This window comes from Eschrichtius robustus, chromosome 8, assembly GCF_028021215.1.
Source record: "Eschrichtius robustus isolate mEscRob2 chromosome 8, mEscRob2.pri, whole genome shotgun sequence".
In the NCBI taxonomy this organism is placed as follows: Eukaryota; Metazoa; Chordata; class Mammalia; order Artiodactyla; family Eschrichtiidae; genus Eschrichtius; species Eschrichtius robustus.
Genome location: NC_090831.1, coordinates 39,875,951 through 39,897,850, shown reverse-complemented (window position 1 = coordinate 39,897,850; position 21,900 = coordinate 39,875,951).

Below are 21,900 nucleotides of genomic sequence, written 5' to 3'. Positions count from 1 at the left end.
CACTTACTCCAAGTTGCGTGATTACTTCTAGACTCATCTATGGTGCTGCAAATGGCATTGTTTCATTTTTTCACTAGCTCATATTCCATCTGTACGGGTAGCAGCTTTCTTTGTCCACCCATCTGTCGTTGGACTTTTTGGTTACTTCCATATCTTGGCTATTGTAATACTATGCAATGCAGATTTGCGTGCCTGTGTCCTTCCAATTCTGTCTTCTTAGTTTATAGGTCCAGGAATAGGTCTGCTGGATCATATGGTAGCTCAATGTTTACCTTTTCAAGGCACCTCTATTTTGTTCTCCTTAGTGGCTCTTTCCAGGTTACGTCCCACTTAAAGTGGAGGGTATGTATTTCTTCCCAGCACCTTCAGCATTTATTCTTTGTAGTTTTTGCTGATGGTTATTCTGAGTGGTGTGAGCTGATACCTCTTTGTGGTTGAATTTGCATGTGTCTCATAATGCGTTGAAATTGAGCTTTAAGACACGTCCTTTTTATTTTTCCAGCTGTGATTAGAGCTTATTTCTTCAAAGTGTTTTCTTAAAGTATGTGTCACCATTTGAAATATTTTGGCCATTATCTCCCTCAAGACATTTTGAGGGCAGGTTTCATTTACAGCCCTGCAGTACTTGTTCACATGAAGTGACCGTTCGCTCAGGCTTTAAACCTGCTTTTGCAGGTAACGGCCAGAGAGCGGCAGCCTTTCTACGTTCCCCATGCTGGTACTAGGGAAACAGACCTACCGGCCAGGGGTGTTCTTCGGTTATAAATTAGAGTGCAATGTGCCCGGGTAAACCCACAAATGTTGATGTCTCCTTGCTTTTGTTTGTTTTTAAATTTAATTTATATTTATTATTAGAGTAATAGTCCATTGTGTACGTGGACCACTTCTTCTTGGTGCATTCCTCTGTTGATGGACATTTTCATGGCTTCCAAGTGCTGGCTGTGGTAAATCTTGCTGGCGTACAGGTTTGCCAGCCTGTGACTTTTTGATTCTCATTTTCTCAGGTGATAGGCCAAGCAGCGGTTGTGATTGATTGACTGGTAGCTCAATGTTTCCCTTTTCAAAGCACCTACATTGTGTTTTCATTAGTGGCTCTTTACATGCCCCCCCCTTACAACCGAGGGTACGCATTTCTCCACACACCCTTCACCATTTATTTTTTGCAGCATTTTTCCTAATGGCCATTCTGACTGCTGTGAGCTGATAGGTTTTTGTAATATGGGTATGCATGTCATTAAAATTTTTAAAATTCATCATATTCCTACGCCTTTTTCTTTTCTCTTAAAAGAAAAAACCGTGAGTACAATAGAGCTCTTGAAATTGTCTTCTTCGAAGGTTGCCCTCTTTTGAATTTTTTGGTCGATTTTTGACCCCAGACATTTTCTGGAGGGCTGGTGTCATTTACAGAACTGCAAGTTGGTGAAAATTTAGTGACCTTTTGCAGTGGGTTCAAAGCTGCTGTTGTGGGAAACGGCCACAAGGAGGTAGCATTTCTCCATGCCCCAATCTGGGTACTAGGGCAGCAGAGCCTTTCTGGAAGTCATTGTCCTAGTTTGTAAATTAGAATGGAATTTGCCAGGAGAAATCCCCATAAGTTTATGTCTCATTACTTCTTCTTGGTTTTTAAAATTTTTTTTTAATCTGGGTAAAGTTTAGAATATTGTTTGTCCTAGGTGTACACAATCTGGTTCATTTGTACATCATGTATGTCTATTAACGTACAGATCCTCTTCCCATGTAAAATATACCAGTGTTCCGTCGACCTCCCTTGCTATATGTTCGGTCTTTTTGATACATGTATATAATATGTATTTGTATATGTATAGTAACACTAATCTTCATTTCTCAATTTCCCCCCCTCCTTTCCTTTTAGATGAGCATAGTTTGTTTTCTAAGCCTGTGAGTGTCTTTCTCTTTGGAAATCTGTTCATCTGTGTCAGTTATTAGATAATGCCATAAGTGATAATATAGGCTGTAGGCCTTTTGCTTTCCGACCTACTTCATGTTTTGTGATTATCTCCAGGCTCATCTATGGTGCCTCAAAGAGCAGTGCTTCAATGTTTTCCATGGCTAATATTCCATTGTGTACATGGACCACTTCTTGGTGCATTCCTCTGTTGATGGACATTTTCGTTGCTTCCAAGTGTTGCCTATGGTAAATATTGCTGGAGTGCAGGATTGCCAGCCTGTGATTTTTGATTTTCATTTTCTCAGGTGATAGACCCAGCAGTGGGTATGATTGATTGACTGGTATGGTAGCTCAACGTTTACCTTTTCAAGGCACCTCAATTGTGCTTTCATTAGTGGCTCTTACCACGTCCCCCTTAGAATCGAGGGTACGCATTTCTCCACAATCACGTCAGCATTTATTGTTTGCAGCATTTTTGTTGATGGCCATTCTGACTGGTGTGAGCTGATAGGTTTTTGTAATTTGGGTTTACGTGTCTGTAAAAATTCCTACAATTCATCATTTTTCCACGCCTTTTTCTTTTCTGTTAAAAGAAAAAAGAAAAAAAGTGTGAGTATAATATACCTCTTCAAATTTCCTTTTTGGAAGGTTGCACTCTAGAATTTTTTGGTCGATTTTCGACCTCAGTATTTTTTGGAGGGCAGGTGTCATTTACAGCACTGCAATTGGTGAATATTTAGTGACCTTTTGCAGTGGGTTTAAAGCTGCTGTTGTGGGAAACGGCCACAAGGATGCAGCATTTCTCCATTCCCAAATCTGGGTACTAGGGCAGCAGAGCCGTTCTGGAAGTCGTTTGCCTAGGTTGTAAATTTGAATGGAATGGGCCAGGAAAACCCCCCATAAGTTCATGTCTCATTACTCCTAGTTCGTGGTTTTAATTTTTTCAATTGGGGTAATGGTTAGAATGTTGCTTGTCCAAGGTATACGCACTCTGGTTCATCTACATATTCTATATACCTATTTATGTAGAGATCCTCTTCCCGGGTAAATTATTACAGAGTGTTGCGTAAACCTTCCTTGCTGTATGGTCGGTCTTTTTGATATATGTGTATAATATGTGTTTGTATACATATGGTAATGCTAATCTTCATTTATCCATTCCCCCCACCTTTCCTTTTAGATAAGCATAGTATTTTTTTTAATAAGTCTGTGATTGACTTTCTCTGTGGAAATATGTTCCTTTGTGTCAGTTATTAGATAACGCCTCTAAGTGATATCATAGGATATAGGACTTTTGCTTTCCGACTTACCTCATGTTCTGTGATTATCTCCAAGATCATCTATGGTGCCTCAAAGAGCAGTGTTTCATTGTTTTCCATGGCTAGTATTCATTGTGTACATGGACCACTTCTTCTTTATCCTTTCATCTGTTGATGGACATTTTGGTTGCTTCACTGTCCTGTCTATTGTGAATAAGGCTGCAGTGCAGCTTTGGCAGCCCGGGTCTTCTTCATTCTGGTCTTCTCAGGTGAGAGGCCCATTGGTGCGCCTGCTGGATTGAATGGTACCTCAATTTTTCCTTTTAAACGCAGCTCCTTTCTGTTCTCATTATTAGCGTTTAACCCTTTTACATCTCACCAGCAGCTAGAGGGTACACAGTTCTCTAAAACCTCTTCAGCATTTATTGTTTGTAGACTTTTTGCCAATGGTCAGTCGACTGGTGCGAGTTGAAAACTTTTTGTAGATTAGATTGCATGAGTCTACTAATTCCTGAGGTTGAGCTTTTATCCATTTTCCTTTCTTTAAAAAGAGAGTGAGTAAAACTTACCTCTTCATACTATCTTCTTGAAAATTTTGCCTGTTTTGAATTTTTTTTATCCATTCCCTATCTCAGCACAATTTTGAGGGCAGGTGTCCTTTACAGCCCTGAGTCCTTGTGAATGGTAAGTGACCATTAGCTGTGGGTTAAAAGCTGCTCTTGCGGGAATCGGCCACAAGGCGGCAGCATTTCTCCTTTACCAAATCTGGTTACTAGGGCAACAGAGCCTTACTGGAAGTGGTGTTCTAGGTTGTCAATTAGAATGGAATGTGCGAGGAAACAGCCCTTTAATTTATGTCTCATTACTTCTTGTTGGTATTTTTAACTTAATTTTTATTTTTTACCACAGCAAACTTGATTACAATGTTTTGTTTGTTCTAGGTGTGCAAGATGTGGTTCTTTCACACATATACATATATCTGTTCTTCTTCGGATCCTTTTCCCATGTAGGTTATGACACAATGTTGAGTAGTCTTCTCTTGGTATTGCGTAGGTCTTTGGTGATTATATATTTCATATGTGTATGTATCTCTCTGTTAACCTCAATATGGTAATGTATCCAATCCTCACACCATTCCATATGGCGAACCATAAGTTTTTTTTAATGAATCTATGATAGTGTTTCTCTGTGGAAATATCTTTGTTTGTATCATTTTTTAGGTAACACCTATATGTGATATGATAGGATATGTGTCTTTCGTTTTCTCACTTACTCCAAGTTGCGTGATTACTTCTAGACTCATCTATGGTGCTGCAAATGGCATTGTTTCATTTTTTCACTAGCTCATATTCCATCTGTACGGGTAGCAGCTTTCTTTGTCCACCCATCTGTCGTTGGACTTTTTGGTTACTGCCATATCTTGGCTATTGTAATACTATGCAATGCAGATTTGCGTGCCTGTGTCCTTCCAATTCTGTCTTCTTAGTTTATAGGTCCAGGAATAGGTCTGCTGGATCATATGGTAGCTCAATGTTTACCTTTTCAAGGCACCTCTATTTTGTTCTCCTTAGTGGCTCTTTCCAGGTTACGTCCCACTTAAAGTGGAGGGTATGTATTTCTTCCCAGCACCTTCAGCATTTATTCTTTGTAGTTTTTGCTGATGGTTATTCTGAGTGGTGTGAGCTGATACCTCTTTGTGGTTGAATTTGCATGTGTCTCATAATGCGTTGAAATTGAGCTTTAAGACACGTCCTTTTTATTTTTCCAGCTGTGATTAGAGCTTATTTCTTCAAAGTGTTTTCTTAAAGTATGTGTCACCATTTGAAATATTTTGGCCATTATCTCCCTCAAGACATTTTGAGGGCAGGTTTCATTTACAGCCCTGCAGTACTTGTTCACATGAAGTGACCGTTCGCTCAGGCTTTAAACCTGCTTTTGCAGGTAACGGCCAGAGAGCGGCAGCCTTTCTACGTTCCCCATGCTGGTACTAGGGAAACAGACCTACCGGCCAGGGGTGTTCTTCGGTTATAAATTAGAGTGCAATGTGCCCGGGTAAACCCACAAATGTTGATGTCTCCTTGCTTTTGTTTGTTTTTAAATTTAATTTATATTTATTATTAGAGTAATAGTCCATTGTGTACGTGGACCACTTCTTCTTGGTGCATTCCTCTGTTGATGGACATTTTCATGGCTTCCAAGTGCTGGCTGTGGTAAATCTTGCTGGCGTACAGGTTTGCCAGCCTGTGACTTTTTGATTCTCATTTTCTCAGGTGATAGGCCAAGCAGCGGTTGTGATTGATTGACTGGTAGCTCAATGTTTCCCTTTTCAAAGCACCTACATTGTGTTTTCATTAGTGGCTCTTTACATGCCCCCCCTTACAACCGAGGGTACGCATTTCTCCACACACCCTTCACCATTTATTTTTTGCAGCATTTTTCCTAATGGCCATTCTGACTGCTGTGAGCTGATAGGTTTTTGTAATATGGGTATGCATGTCATTAAAAGTTTTAAAATTCATCATATTCCTACGCCTTTTTCTTTTCTCTTAAAAGAAAAAACCGTGAGTACAATAGAGCTCTTGAAATTGTCTTCTTCGAAGGTTGCCCTCTTTTGAATTTTTTGGTCGATTTTTGACCCCAGACATTTTCTGGAGGGCTGGTGTCATTTACAGAACTGCAAGTTGGTGAAAATTTAGTGACCTTTTGCAGTGGGTTCAAAGCTGCTGTTGTGGGAAACGGCCACAAGGAGGTAGCATTTCTCCATGCCCCAATCTGGGTACTAGGGCAGCAGAGCCTTTCTGGAAGTCATTGTCCTAGGTCGTAAATTAGAAAGGAATTTGCCAGGAGAAATCCCCATAAGTTTATGTCTCATTACTTCTTCTTGGTTTTTAAAATTTTTTTAATCTGGGTAAAGTTTAGAATATTGTTTGTCCTAGGTGTACACAATCTGGTTCATTTGTACATCATGTATGTCTATTAACGTACAGATCCTCTTCCCATGTAAAATATACCAGTGTTCCGTCGACCTCCCTTGCTATATGTTCGGTCTTTTTGATACATGTATATAATATGTATTTGTATATGTATAGTAACACTAATCTTCATTTCTCAATTTCCCCCCCTCCTTTCCTTTTAGATGAGCATCGTTTGTTTTCTAAGCCTGTGAGTGTCTTTCTCTTTGGAAATCTGTTCATCTGTGTCAGTTATTAGATAATGCCATAAGTGATAATATAGGCTGTAGGCCTTTTGCTATCCGACCTACTTCATGTTTTGTGATTATCTCCAGGCTCATCTATGGTGCCTCGAAGAGCAGTGCTTCAATGTTTTCCATGGCTAATATTCCATTGTGTACATGGACCACTTCTTCTTGGTGCATTCCTCTGTTGATGGACATTTTCGTTGCTTCCAAGTGTTGCCTATGGTAAATATTGCTGGAGCGCAGGATTGCCAGCCTGTGATTTTTGATTTTCATTTTCTCAGGTGATAGACCCAGCAGTGGGTATGATTGATTGACTGGTATGGTAGCTCAACGTTTACCTTTTCAAGGCACCTCAATTGTGCTTTCATTAGTGGCTCTTACCACGTCCCCCTTAGAATCGAGGGTACGCATTTCTCCACAATCACGTCAGCATTTATTGTTTGCAGCATTTTTGTTGATGGCCATTCTGACTGGTGTGAGCTGATAGGTTTTTGTAATTTGGGTTTACGTGTCTGTAAAAATTCCTACAATTCATCATTTTTCCACGCCTTTTTCTTTTCTGTTAAAAGAAAAAAGAAAAAAAGTGTGAGTATAATATACCTCTTCAAATTTCCTTTTTGGAAGGTTGCAGTCAAGAATTTTTTGGTCGATTTTCGACCTCAGTATTTTTTGGAGGGCAGGTGTCATTTACAGCACTGCAATTGGTGAATATTTAGTGACCTTTTGCAGTGGGTTTAAAGCTGCTGTTGTGGGAAACGGCCACAAGGATGCAGCATTTCTCCATTCCCAAATCTGGGTACTAGGGCAGCAGAGCCGTTCTGGAAGTCCTTTGCCTAGGTTGTAAATTTGAATGGAATGGGCCAGGAAAACCCCCCATAAGTTCATGTCTCATTACTCCTAGTTCGTGGTTTTAATTTTTTCAATTGGGGTAATGGTTAGAATGTTGCTTGTCCAAGGTATACGCACTCTGGTTCATCTACATATTCTATATACCTATTTATGTAGAGATCCTCTTCCCGTGTAAATTATTACAGAGTGTTGCGTAAACCCTCCTTGCTGTATGGTCGGTCTTTTTGATATATGTGTATAATATGTGTTTGTATACATATGGTAACGCTAATCTTCATTTATCCATTCCCCCCACCTTTCCTTTTAGATAAGCATAGTATTTTTTTTAATAAGTCTGTGATTGACTTTCTCTGTGGAAATATGTTCCTTTGTGTCAGTTATTAGATAACGCCTCTAAGTGATATCATAGGATATAGGACTTTTGCTTTCCGACTTACCTCATGTTCTGTGATTATCTCCAAGATCATCTATGGTGCCTCAAAGAGCAGTGTTTCATTGTTTTCCATGGCTAGTATTCATTGTGTACATGGACCACTTCTTCTTTATCCTTTCATCTGTTGATGGACATTTTGGTTGCTTCACTGTCCTGTCTATTGTGAATAAGGCTGCAGTGCAGCTTTGGCAGCCCGGGTCTTCTTCATTCTGGTCTTCTCAGGTGAGAGGCCCATTGGTGCGCCTGCTGGATTGAATGGTACCTCAATTTTTCCTTTTAAACGCAGCTCCTTTCTGTTCTCATTATTAGCGTTTAACCCTTTTACATCTCACCAGCAGCTAGAGGGTACACAGTTCTCTAAAACCTCTTCAGCATTTATTGTTTGTAGACTTTTTGCCAATGGTCAGTCGACTGGTGCGAGTTGAAAACTTTTTGTAGATTAGATTGCATGAGTCTACTAATTCCTGAGGTTGAGCTTTTATCCATTTTCCTTTCTTTAAAAAGAGAGTGAGTAAAACTTACCTCTTCATACTATCTTCTTGAAAATTTTGCCTGTTTTGAATTTTTTTTATCCATTCCCTACCTCAGCACAATTTTGAGGGCAGGTGTCCTTTACAGCCCTGAGTCCTTGTGAATGGTAAGTGACCATTAGCTGTGGGTTAAAAGCTGCTCTTGCGGGAATCGGCCACAAGGCGGCAGCATTTCTCCTTTACCAAATCTGGTTACTAGGGCAACAGAGCCTTACTGCAAGTGGTGTTCTAGGTTGTCAATTAGAATGGAATGTGCGAGGAAACAGCCCTTTAATTTATGTCTCATTACTTCTTGTTGGTATTTTTAACTTAATTTTTATTTTGTATCACAGCAAACTTGATTACAATGTTTTGTTTGTTCTAGGTGTGCAAGATGTGGTTCTTTCACACATATACATATATCTGTTCTTCTTCGGATCCTTTTCCCATGTAGGTTATGACACAATGTTGAGTAGTCTTCTCTTGGTATTGCGTAGGTCTTTGGTGATTATATATTTCATATGTGTATGTATCTCTCTGTTAACCTCAATATGGTAATGTATCCAATCCTCACACCATTCCATATGGCGAACCATAAGTTTTTTTAATGAATCTATGATAGTGTTTCTCTGTGGAAATATCTTTGTTTGTATCATTTTTTAGGTAACACCTACATGTGATATGATAGGATATGTGTCTTTCGCTTTCTCACTTACTCCAAGTGGCGTGATTACTTCTAGACTCATCTATGGTGCTGCAAATGGCATTGTTTCATTTTTTCACTAGCTCATATTCCATCTGTACAGGTAGCAGCTTTCTTTGTCCACCCATCTGTCGTTGGACTTTTTGGTTACTTCCATATCTTGGCTATTGTAATACTATGCAATGCCGATTTGCGTGCCTGTGTCCTTCCAATTCTGTCTTCTTAGTTTATAGGTCCAGGAATAGGTCTGCTGGATCGTATGGTAGATCAATGTTTACCTTTTCAAGGCACCTCTAATCTGTTCTCCTTAGTGGCTCTTTCCAGGTTACGTCCCACTTAAAGTGGAGGGTATGTATTTCTTCCCAGCACCTTCAGCATTTATTCTTTGTAGTTTTTGCTGATGGTTATTCTGAGTGGTGTGAGCTGATACCTCTTTGTGGTTGAATTTGCATGTGTCACATAATGCGTTGAAATTGAGCTTTAAGACACGTCCTTTTTATTTTTCCAGCTGTGATTAGAGCTTATTTCTTCAAAGTGTTTTCTTAAAGTATGTGTCACCATTTGAAATATTTTGGCCATTATCTCCCTCAAGACATTTTGAGGGCAGGTTTCATTTACAGCCCTGCAGTACTTGTTCATATGAAGTGACCGTTAGCTCAGGCTTTAAACCTGCTTTTGCAGGTAACGGCCAGAGAGTGGCAGCCTTTCTACGTTCCCCATGCTGGTACTAGGGAAACAGACCTACCGGCCAGTGGTGTTCTTCGGTTATAATTTAGAGTGCAATGTGCCCGGGTAAACCCACAAATGTTGATGTCTCCTTGCTTTTGTTTGTTTTTAAATTTAATTTATATTTATTATTAGAGTAATAGTCCATTGTGTACGTGGACCACTTCTTTTTGGTGCATTCCTCTGTTGATGGACATTTTCATGGCTTCCAAGTGCTGGCTGTGGTAAATCTTGCTGGCGTACAGGTTTGCCAGCCTGTGACTTTTTGATTCTCATTTTCTCAGGTGATAAGCCAAGCAGCGGTTGTGATTGATTGACTGGTAGCTCAATGTTTCCCTTTTCAAAGCACCTACATTGTGTTTTCATTAGGGGCTCTTTGCATGCCCCCCCTTACAACCGAGGGTACGCATTTCTCCACCCTCCCTTCACCATTTATTTTTTGCAGCATTTTTCCTAATGGCCATTCTGACTGCTGTGAGCTGATAGGTTTTTGTAATATGGGTATGCATGTCATTAAAATTTTTAAAATTCATCATATTCCTACGCCTTTTTCTTTTCTCTTAAAAGAAAAAACCGTGAGTACAATAGAGCTCTTGAAATTGTCTTCTTCGAAGGTTGCCCTCTTTTGAATTTTTTGGTCGATTTTTGACCCCAGACATTTTCTGGAGGGCTGGTGTCATTTACAGAACTGCAAGTTGGTGAAAATTTAGTGACCTTTTGCAGTGGGTTCAAAGCTGCTGTTGTGGGAAACGGCCACAAGGAGGTAGCATTTCTCCATGCCCCAATCTGGGTACTAGGGCAGCAGAGCCTTTCTGGAAGTCATTGTCCTAGGTTGTAAATTAGAATGGAATTTGCCAGGAGAAATCCCCATAAGTTTATGTCTCATTACTTCTTCTTGGTTTTTAAAATTTTTTTTTAATCTGGGTAAAGTTTAGAATATTGTTTGTCCTAGGTGTACACAATCTGGTTCATTTGTACATCATGTATGTCTATTAACGTACAGATCCTCTTCCCATGTAAAATATACCAGTGTTCCGTCGACCTCCCTTGCTATATGTTCGGTCTTTTTGATACATGTATATAATATGTATTTGTATATGTATAGTAACACTAATCTTCATTTCTCAATTTCCCCCCCTCCTTTCCTTTTAGATGAGCATAGTTTGTTTTCTAAGCCTGTGAGTGTCTTTCTCTTTGGAAATCTGTTCATCTGTGTCAGTTATTAGATAATGCCATAAGTGATAATATAGGCTGTAGGCCTTTTGCTTTCCGACCTACTTCCTGTTTTGTGATTATCTCCAGGCTCATCTATGGTGCCTCGAAGAGCAGTGCTTCAATGTTTTCCATGGCTAATATTCCATTGTGTACATGGACCACTTCTTCTTGGTGCATTCCTCTGTTGATGGACATTTTTGTTGCTTCCAAGTGTTGCCTATGGTAAATATTGCTGGAGTGCAGGATTGGCAGCCTGTGATTTTTGATTTTCATTTTCTCAGGTGATAGACCCAGCAGTGGGTATGATTGATTGAATGGTATGGTAGCTCAACGTTTACCTTTTCAAGGCACCTCAATTGTGCTTTCATTAGTGGCTCTTACCACGTCCCCCTTAGAATCGAGGGTACGCATTTCTCCACAATCACGTCAGCATTTATTGTTTGCAGCATTTTTGTTGATGGCCATTCTGACTGGTGTGAGCTGATAGGTTTTTGTAATTTGGGTTTACGTGTCTGTAAAAATTCCTACAATTCATCATTTTTCCACGCCTTTTTCTTTTCTGTTAAAAGAAAAAAGAAAAAAAGTGTGAGTATAATATACCTCTTCAAATTTCCTTTTTGGAAGGTTGCAGTCAAGAATTTTTTGGTCGATTTTCGACCTCAGTATTTTTTGGAGGGCAGGTGTCATTTACAGCACTGCAATTGGTGAATATTTAGTGACCTTTTGCAGTGGGTTTAAAGCTGCTGTTGTGGGAAACGGCCACAAGGATGCAGCATTTCTCCATTCCCAAATCTGGGTACTAGGGCAGCAGAGCCGTTCTGGAAGTCCTTTGCCTAGGTTGTAAATTTGAATGGAATGGGCCAGGAAAACCCCCCATAAGTTCATGTCTCATTACTCCTAGTTCGTGGTTTTAATTTTTTCAATTGGGGTAATGGTTAGAATGTTGCTTGTCCAAGGTATACGCACTCTGGTTCATCTACATATTCTATATACCTATTTATGTAGAGATCCTCTTCCCGTGTAAATTATTACAGAGTGTTGCGTAAACCCTCCTTGCTGTATGGTCGGTCTTTTTGATATATGTGTATAATATGTGTTTGTATACATATGGTAACGCTAATCTTCATTTATCCATTCCCCCCACCTTTCCTTTTAGATAAGCATAGTATTTTTTTTAATAAGTCTGTGATTGACTTTCTCTGTGGAAATATGTTCCTTTGTGTCAGTTATTAGATAACGCCTCTAAGTGATATCATAGGATATAGGACTTTTGCTTTCCGACTTACCTCATGTTCTGTGATTATCTCCAAGATCATCTATGGTGCCTCAAAGAGCAGTGTTTCATTGTTTTCCATGGCTAGTATTCATTGTGTACATGGACCACTTCTTCTTTATCCTTTCATCTGTTGATGGACATTTTGGTTGCTTCACTGTCCTGTCTATTGTGAATAAGGCTGCAGTGCAGCTTTGGCAGCCCGGGTCTTCTTCATTCTGGTCTTCTCAGGTGAGAGGCCCATTGGTGCGCCTGCTGGATTGAATGGTACCTCAATTTTTCCTTTTAAACGCAGCTCCTTTCTGTTCTCATTATTAGCGTTTAACCCTTTTACATCTCACCAGCAGCTAGAGGGTACACAGTTCTCTAAAACCTCTTCAGCATTTATTGTTTGTAGACTTTTTGCCAATGGTCAGTCGACTGGTGCGAGTTGAAAACTTTTTGTAGATTAGATTGCATGAGTCTACTAATTCCTGAGGTTGAGCTTTTATCCATTTTCCTTTCTTTAAAAAGAGAGTGAGTAAAACTTACCTCTTCATACTATCTTCTTGAAAATTTTGCCTGTTTTGAATTTTTTTTATCCATTCCCTACCTCAGCACAATTTTGAGGGCAGGTGTCCTTTACAGCCCTGAGTCCTTGTGAATGGTAAGTGACCATTAGCTGTGGGTTAAAAGCTGCTCTTGCGGGAATCGGCCACAAGGCGGCAGCATTTCTCCTTTACCAAATCTGGTTACTAGGGCAACAGAGCCTTACTGCAAGTGGTGTTCTAGGTTGTCAATTAGAATGGAATGTGCGAGGAAACAGCCCTTTAATTTATGTCTCATTACTTCTTGTTGGTATTTTTAACTTAATTTTTATTTTGTATCACAGCAAACTTGATTACAATGTTTTGTTTGTTCTAGGTGTGCAAGATGTGGTTCTTTCACACATATACATATATCTGTTCTTCTTCGGATCCTTTTCCCATGTAGGTTATGACACAATGTTGAGTAGTCTTCTCTTGGTATTGCGTAGGTCTTTGGTGATTATATATTTCATATGTGTATGTATCTCTCTGTTAACCTCAATATGGTAATGTATCCAATCCTCACACCATTCCATATGGCGAACCATAAGTTTTTTTAATGAATCTATGATAGTGTTTCTCTGTGGAAATATCTTTGTTTGTATCATTTTTTAGGTAACACCTACATGTGATATGATAGGATATGTGTCTTTCGCTTTCTCACTTACTCCAAGTGGCGTGATTACTTCTAGACTCATCTATGGTGCTGCAAATGGCATTGTTTCATTTTTTCACTAGCTCATATTCCATCTGTACAGGTAGCAGCTTTCTTTGTCCACCCATCTGTCGTTGGACTTTTTGGTTACTTCCATATCTTGGCTATTGTAATACTATGCAATGCCGATTTGCGTGCCTGTGTCCTTCCAATTCTGTCTTCTTAGTTTATAGGTCCAGGAATAGGTCTGCTGGATCGTATGGTAGATCAATGTTTACCTTTTCAAGGCACCTCTAATCTGTTCTCCTTAGTGGCTCTTTCCAGGTTACGTCCCACTTAAAGTGGAGGGTATGTATTTCTTCCCAGCACCTTCAGCATTTATTCTTTGTAGTTTTTGCTGATGGTTATTCTGAGTGGTGTGAGCTGATACCTCTTTGTGGTTGAATTTGCATGTGTCACATAATGCGTTGAAATTGAGCTTTAAGACACGTCCTTTTTATTTTTCCAGCTGTGATTAGAGCTTATTTCTTCAAAGTGTTTTCTTAAAGTATGTGTCACCATTTGAAATATTTTGGCCATTATCTCCCTCAAGACATTTTGAGGGCAGGTTTCATTTACAGCCCTGCAGTACTTGTTCATATGAAGTGACCGTTAGCTCAGGCTTTAAACCTGCTTTTGCAGGTAACGGCCAGAGAGTGGCAGCCTTTCTACGTTCCCCATGCTGGTACTAGGGAAACAGACCTACCGGCCAGTGGTGTTCTTCGGTTATAATTTAGAGTGCAATGTGCCCGGGTAAACCCACAAATGTTGATGTCTCCTTGCTTTTGTTTGTTTTTAAATTTAATTTATATTTATTATTAGAGTAATAGTCCATTGTGTACGTGGACCACTTCTTTTTGGTGCATTCCTCTGTTGATGGACATTTTCATGGCTTCCAAGTGCTGGCTGTGGTAAATCTTGCTGGCGTACAGGTTTGCCAGCCTGTGACTTTTTGATTCTCATTTTCTCAGGTGATAAGCCAAGCAGCGGTTGTGATTGATTGACTGGTAGCTCAATGTTTCCCTTTTCAAAGCACCTACATTGTGTTTTCATTAGGGGCTCTTTGCATGCCCCCCCTTACAACCGAGGGTACGCATTTCTCCACCCTCCCTTCACCATTTATTTTTTGCAGCATTTTTCCTAATGGCCATTCTGACTGCTGTGAGCTGATAGGTTTTTGTAATATGGGTATGCATGTCATTAAAATTTTTAAAATTCATCATATTCCTACGCCTTTTTCTTTTCTCTTAAAAGAAAAAACCGTGAGTACAATAGAGCTCTTGAAATTGTCTTCTTCGAAGGTTGCCCTCTTTTGAATTTTTTGGTCGATTTTTGACCCCAGACATTTTCTGGAGGGCTGGTGTCATTTACAGAACTGCAAGTTGGTGAAAATTTAGTGACCTTTTGCAGTGGGTTCAAAGCTGCTGTTGTGGGAAACGGCCACAAGGAGGTAGCATTTCTCCATGCCCCAATCTGGGTACTAGGGCAGCAGAGCCTTTCTGGAAGTCATTGTCCTAGGTTGTAAATTAGAATGGAATTTGCCAGGAGAAATCCCCATAAGTTTATGTCTCATTACTTCTTCTTGGTTTTTAAAATTTTTTTTTAATCTGGGTAAAGTTTAGAATATTGTTTGTCCTAGGTGTACACAATCTGGTTCATTTGTACATCATGTATGTCTATTAACGTACAGATCCTCTTCCCATGTAAAATATACCAGTGTTCCGTCGACCTCCCTTGCTATATGTTCGGTCTTTTTGATACATGTATATAATATGTATTTGTATATGTATAGTAACACTAATCTTCATTTCTCAATTTCCCCCCCTCCTTTCCTTTTAGATGAGCATAGTTTGTTTTCTAAGCCTGTGAGTGTCTTTCTCTTTGGAAATCTGTTCATCTGTGTCAGTTATTAGATAATGCCATAAGTGATAATATAGGCTGTAGGCCTTTTGCTTTCCGACCTACTTCCTGTTTTGTGATTATCTCCAGGCTCATCTATGGTGCCTCGAAGAGCAGTGCTTCAATGTTTTCCATGGCTAATATTCCATTGTGTACATGGACCACTTCTTCTTGGTGCATTCCTCTGTTGATGGACATTTTTGTTGCTTCCAAGTGTTGCCTATGGTAAATATTGCTGGAGTGCAGGATTGGCAGCCTGTGATTTTTGATTTTCATTTTCTCAGGTGATAGACCCAGCAGTGGGTATGATTGATTGAATGGTATGGTAGCTCAACGTTTACCTTTTCAAGGCACCTCAATTGTGCTTTCATTAGTGGCTCTTACCACGTCCCCCTTAGAATCGAGGGTACGCATTTCTCCACAATCACGTCAGCATTTATTGTTTGCAGCATTTTTGTTGATGGCCATTCTGACTGGTGTGAGCTGATAGGTTTTTGTAATTTGGGTTTACGTGTCTGTAAAAATTCCTACAATTCATCATTTTTCCACGCCTTTTTCTTTTCTGTTAAAAGACAAAAAGTGTGAGTATAATATACCTCTTCAAATTTCCTTTTTGGAAGGTTGCAGTCTAGAAATTTTTGGTCGATTTTCGACCTCAGTATTTTTTGGAGGGCAGGTGTCATTTACAGCACTGCAATTGGTGAATATTTAGTGACCTTTTGCAGTGGGTTTAAAGCTGCTGTTGTGGGAAACGGCCACAAGGATGCAGCATTTCTCCATTCCCAAATCTGGGTACTAGGGCAGCAGAGCCGTTCTGGAAGTCGTTTGCCTAGGTTGTAAATTTGAATGGAATGGGCCAGGAAAACCCCCCATAAGTTCATGTCTCATTACTCCTAGTTCGTGGTTTTAATTTTTTCAATTGGGGTAAAGGTTAGAATGTTGCTTGTCCAAGGTATATGCACTCTGGTTCATCTACATATTCTATATACCTATTTATGTAGAGATCCTCTTCCCGTGTAAATTATTGCAGAGTGTTGCGTAAACCCTCCTTGCTGTATGGTCGGTCTTTTTGATATATGTGTATAATATGTGTTTGTATACATATGGTAACGCTAATCTTCATTTATCCATTCCCCCCACCTTTCCTTTTAGATAAGCATAGTATTTTTTTTAATAAGTCTGTGATTGACTTTCTCTGTGGAAATATGTTCCTTTGTGTCAGTTATTAGATAACGCCTCTAAGTGATATCATAGGATATAGGACTTTTGCTTTCCGACTTACCTCATGTTCTGTGATTATCTCCAAGATCATCTATGGTGCCTCAAAGAGCAGTGTTTCATTGTTTTCCATGGCTAGTATTCATTGTGTACATGGACCACTTCTTCTTTACCCTTTCATCTGTTGATGGACATTTTGGTTGCTTCACTGTCCTGTCTATTGTGAATAAGGCTGCAGTGCAGCTTTGGCAGCCCGGGTCTTCTTCATTCTGGTCTTCTCAGGTGAGAGGCCCATTGGTGCGCCTGCTGGATTGAATGGTACCTCAATTTTTCCTTTTAAACGCAGCTCCTTTCTGTTCTCATTATTAGCGTTTAACCCTTTTACATCTCACCAGCAGCTAGAGGGTACACAGTTGTCTAAAACCTCTTCAGCATTTATTGTTTGTAGACTTTTTGCCAATGGTCAGTCGACTGGTGCGAGTTGAAAACTTTTTGTAGATTAGATTGCATGAGTCTACTAATTCCTGAGGTTGAGCTTTTATCCATTTTCCTTTCTTTAAAAAGAGAGTGAGTAAAACTTACCTCTTCATACTATCTTCTTGAAAATTTTGCCTGTTTTGAATTTTTTTTATCCATTCCCTACCTCAGCACAATTTTGAGGGCAGGTGTCCTTTACAGCCCTGAGTCCTTGTGAATGGTAAGTGACCATTAGCTGTGGGTTAAAATCTGCTCTTGCGGGAATCGGCCACAAGGCGGCAGCATTTCTCCTTTACCAAATCTGGTTACTAGGGCAACAGAGCCTTACTGCAAGTGGTGTTCTAGGTTGTCAATTAGAATGGAATGTGCGAGGAAACAGCCCTTTAATTTATGTCTCATTACTTCTTGTTGGTATTTTTAATTTAATTTTTATTTTGTATCACAGCAAACTTGATTACAATGTTTTGTTTGTTCTAGGTGTGCAAGATGTGGTTCTTTCACACATATACATATATCTGTTCTTCTTCGGATCCTTTTCCCATGTAGGTTATGACACAATGTTGAGTAGTCTTCTCTTGGTATTGCGTAGGTCTTTGGTTATTATATATTTCATATGTGTATGTATCTCTCTGTTAACCTCAATATGGTAATGTATCCAATCCTCACACCATTCCATATGGCGAACCATAAGTTTTTTTAATGAATCTATGATAGTGTTTCTCTGTGGAAATATCTTTGTTTGTATCATTTTTTAGGTAACACCTATATGTGATATGATAGGATATGTGTCTTTCGCTTTCTCACTTACTCCAAGTGGCGTGATTACTTCTAGACTCATCTATGGTGCTGCAAATGGCATTGTTTCATTTTTTCACTAGCTCATATTCCATCTGTACGGGTAGCAGCTTTCTTTGTCCACCCATCTGTCGTTGGACTTTTTGGTTACTTCCATATCTTGGCTATTGTAATACTATGCAATGCCGATTTGCGTGCCTGTGTCCTTCCAATTCTGTCTTCTTAGTTTATAGGTCCAGGAATAGGTCTGCTGGATCGTATGGTAGCTCAATGTTTACCTTTTCAAGGCACCTCTAATCTGTTCTCCTTAGTGGCTCTTTCCAGGTTACGTCCCACTTAAAGTGGAGGGTATGTATTTCTTCCCAGCACCTTCAGCATTTATTCTTTGTAGTTTTTGCTGATGGTTATTCTGAGTGGTGTGAGCTGATACCTCTTTGTGGTTGAATTTGCATGTGTCACATAATGCGTTGAAATTGAGCTTTAAGACACGTCCTTTTTATTTTTCCAGCTGTGATTAGAGCTTATTTCTTCAAAGTGTTTTCTTAAAGTATGTGTCACCATTTGAAATATTTTGGCCATTATCTCCCTCAAGACATTTTGAGGGCAGGTTTCATTTACAGCCCTGCAGTACTTGTTCATATGAAGTGACCGTTAGCTCAGGCTTTAAACCTGCTTTTGCAGGTAACGGCCAGAGAGCGGCAGCCTTTCTACGTTCCCCATGCTGGTACTAGGGAAACAGACCTACCGGCCAGTGGTGTTCTTCGGTTATAATTTAGAGTGCAATGTGCCCGGGTAAACCCACAAATGTTGATGTCTCCTTGCTTTTGTTTGTTTTTAAATTTAATTTATATTTATTATTAGAGTAATAGTCCATTGTGTACGTGGACCACTTCTTTTTGGTGCATTCCTCTGTTGATGGACATTTTCATGGCTTCCAAGTGCTGGCTGTGGTAAATCTTGCTGGCGTACAGGTTTGCCAGCCTGTGACTTTTTGATTCTCATTTTCTCAGGTGATAAGCCAAGCAGCGGTTGTGATTGATTGACTGGTAGCTCAATGTTTCCCTTTTCAAAGCACCTACATTGTGTTTTCATTAGGGGCTCTTTGCATGCCCCCCCTTACAACCGAGGGTACGCATTTCTCCACCCTCCCTTCACCATTTATTTTTTGCAGCATTTTTCCTAATGGCCATTCTGACTGCTGTGAGCTGATAGGTTTTTGTAATATGGGTATGCATGTCATTAAAATTTTTAAAATTCATCATATTCCTACGCCTTTTTCTTTTCTCTTAAAAGAAAAAACCGTGAGTACAATAGAGCTCTTGAAATTGTCTTCTTCGAAGGTTGCCCTCTTTTGAATTTTTTGGTCGATTTTTGACCCCAGACATTTTCTGGAGGGCTTGTGTCATTTACAGAACTGCAAGTTGGTGAAAATTTAGTGACCTTTTGCAGTGGGTTCAAAGCTGCTGTTGTGGGAAACGGCCACAAGGGGGTAGCATTTCTCCATGCCCCAATCTGGGTACTAGGGCAGCAGAGCCTTTCTGGAAGTCATTGTCCTAGGTTGTAAATTAGAATGGAATTTGCCAGGAGAAATCCCCATAAGTTTATGTCTCATTACTTCTTCTTGGTTTTTAAAATTTTTTTAATCTGGGTAAAGTTTAGAATACTGTTTGTCCTAGGTGTACACAATCTGGTTCATTTGTACATCATGTATGTCTATTAACGTACAGATCCTCTTCCCATGTAAAATATTCCAGTGTTCCTTCGACCTCCCTTGCTATATGTTCGGTCTTTTTGATACATGTATATAATATGTATTTGTATATGTATAGTAACACTAATCTTCATTTCTCAATTTCCCCCCTTCCTTTCCCTTTAGATGAGCAGAGTTTGTTTTCTAAGCCTGTGAGTGTCTTTCTCTTTGGAAATCTGTTCATCTGTGTCAGTTATTAGATAATGCCATAAGTGATAATATAGGCTGTAGGCCTTTTGCTTTCCGACCTACTTCATGTTTTGTGATTATCTCCAGGCTCATCTATGGTGCCTCAAAGAGCAGTGCTTCAATGTTTTCCATGGCTAATATTCCATTGTGTACATGGACCACTTCTTCTTGGTGCATTCCTCTGTTGATGGACATTTTCGTTGCTTCCAAGTGTTGCCTATGGTAAATATTGCTGGAGTGCAGGATTGGCAGCCTGTGATTTTTGATTTTCATTTTCTCAGGTGATAGACCCAGCAGTGGGTATGATTGATTGACTGGTATGGTAGCTCAACGTTTACCTTTTCAAGGCACCTCAATTGTGCTTTCATTAGTGGCTCTTACCACGTCCCCCTTAGAATCGAGGGTACGCATTTCTCCACAATCACGTCAGCATCTATTGTTTGCAGCATTTTTGTTGATGGCCATTCTGACTGGTGTGAGCTGATAGGTTTTTGTAATTTGGGTTTACGTGTCTGTAAAAATTCCTACAATTCATCATTTTTCCACGCCTTTTTCTTTTCTGTTAAAAGAAAAAAGAAAAAAAGTGTGAGTATAATATACCTCTTCAAATTTCCTTTTTGGAAGGTTGCACTCTAGAAATTTTTGGTCGATTTTCGACCTCAGTATTTTTTGGAGGGCAGGTGTCATTTACAGCACTGCAATTGGTGAATATTTAGTGACCTTTTGCAGTGGGTTTAAAGCTGCTGTTGTGGGAAACGGCCACAAGGATGCAGCATTTCTCCATTCCCAAATCTGGGTACTAGGGCAGCAGAGCCGTTCAGGAAGTCGTTTGCCTAGGTTGTAAATTTGAATGGAATGGGCCAGGAAAACCCCCCAAAAGTTCATGTCTCATTACTCCTAGTTCGTGGTTTTAATTTTTTCAATTGGGGTAAAGGTTAGAATGTTGCTTGTCCAAGGTAAACGCACTCTGGTTCATCTACATATTCTATATACCTATTTATGTAGAGATCCTCTTCCCGTGTAAATTATTACAGAGTGTTGCGTAAAACCTCCTTGCTGTATGGTCGGTCTTTTTGATATATGTGTATAATATGTGTTTGTATACATATGGTAACGCTAATCTTCATTTATCCATTCCCCCCAACTTTCCTTTTAGATAAGCATAGTATTTTTTTTTAATAAGTCTGTGATTGACTTTCTCTGTGGAAATATGTTCCTTTGTGTCAGTTATTAGATAACGCCTCTAAGTGATATCATAGGATATAGGACTTTTGCTTTCCGACTTACCTCATGTTCTGTGATTATCTCCAAGATCATCTATGGTGCCTCAAAGAGCAGTGTTTCATTGTTTTCCATGGCTAGTATTCATTGTGTACATGGACCACTTCTTCTTTACCCTTTCATCTGTTGATGGACATTTTGGTTGCTTCACTGTCCTGTCTATTGTGAATAAGGCTGCAGTGCAGCTTTGACAGCCCGGGTCTTCTTCATTCTGGTCTTCTCAGGTGAGAGGCCCATTGGTGCGCCTGCTGGATTGAATGGTACCTCAATTTTTCCTTTTAAACGCAGCTCCTTTCTGTTCTCATTATTAGCGTTTAACCCTTTTACATCTCACCAGCAGCTAGAGGGTACACAGTTGTCTAAAACCTCTTCAGCATTTATTGTTTGTAGACTTTTTGCCAATGGTCAGTCGACTGGTGCGAGTTGAAAACTTTTTGTAGATTAGATTGCATGAGTCTACTAATTCCTGAGGTTGAGCTTTTATCCATTTTCCTTTCTTTAAAAAGAGAGTGAGTAAAACTTACCTCTTCATACTATCTTCTTGAAAATTTTGCCTGTTTTGAATTTTTTTTATCCATTCCCTACCTCAGCACAATTTTGAGGGCAGGTGTCCTTTACAGCCCTGAGTCCTTGTGAATGGTAAGTGACCATTAGCTGTGGGTTAAAAGCTGCTCTTGCGGGAATCGGCCACAAGGCGGCAGCATTTCTCCTTTACCAAATCTGGTTACTAGGGCAACAGAGCCTTACTGGAAGTGGTGTTCTAGGTTGTCAATTAGAATGGAATGTGCGAGGAAACAGCCCTTTAATTTATGTCTCATTACTTCTTGTTGGTATTTTTAACTTAATTTTTATTTTGTATCACAGCAAACTTGATTACAATGTTTTGTTTGTTCTAGGTGTGCAAGATGTGGTTCTTTCACACATATACATATATCTGTTCTTCTTCGGATCCTTTT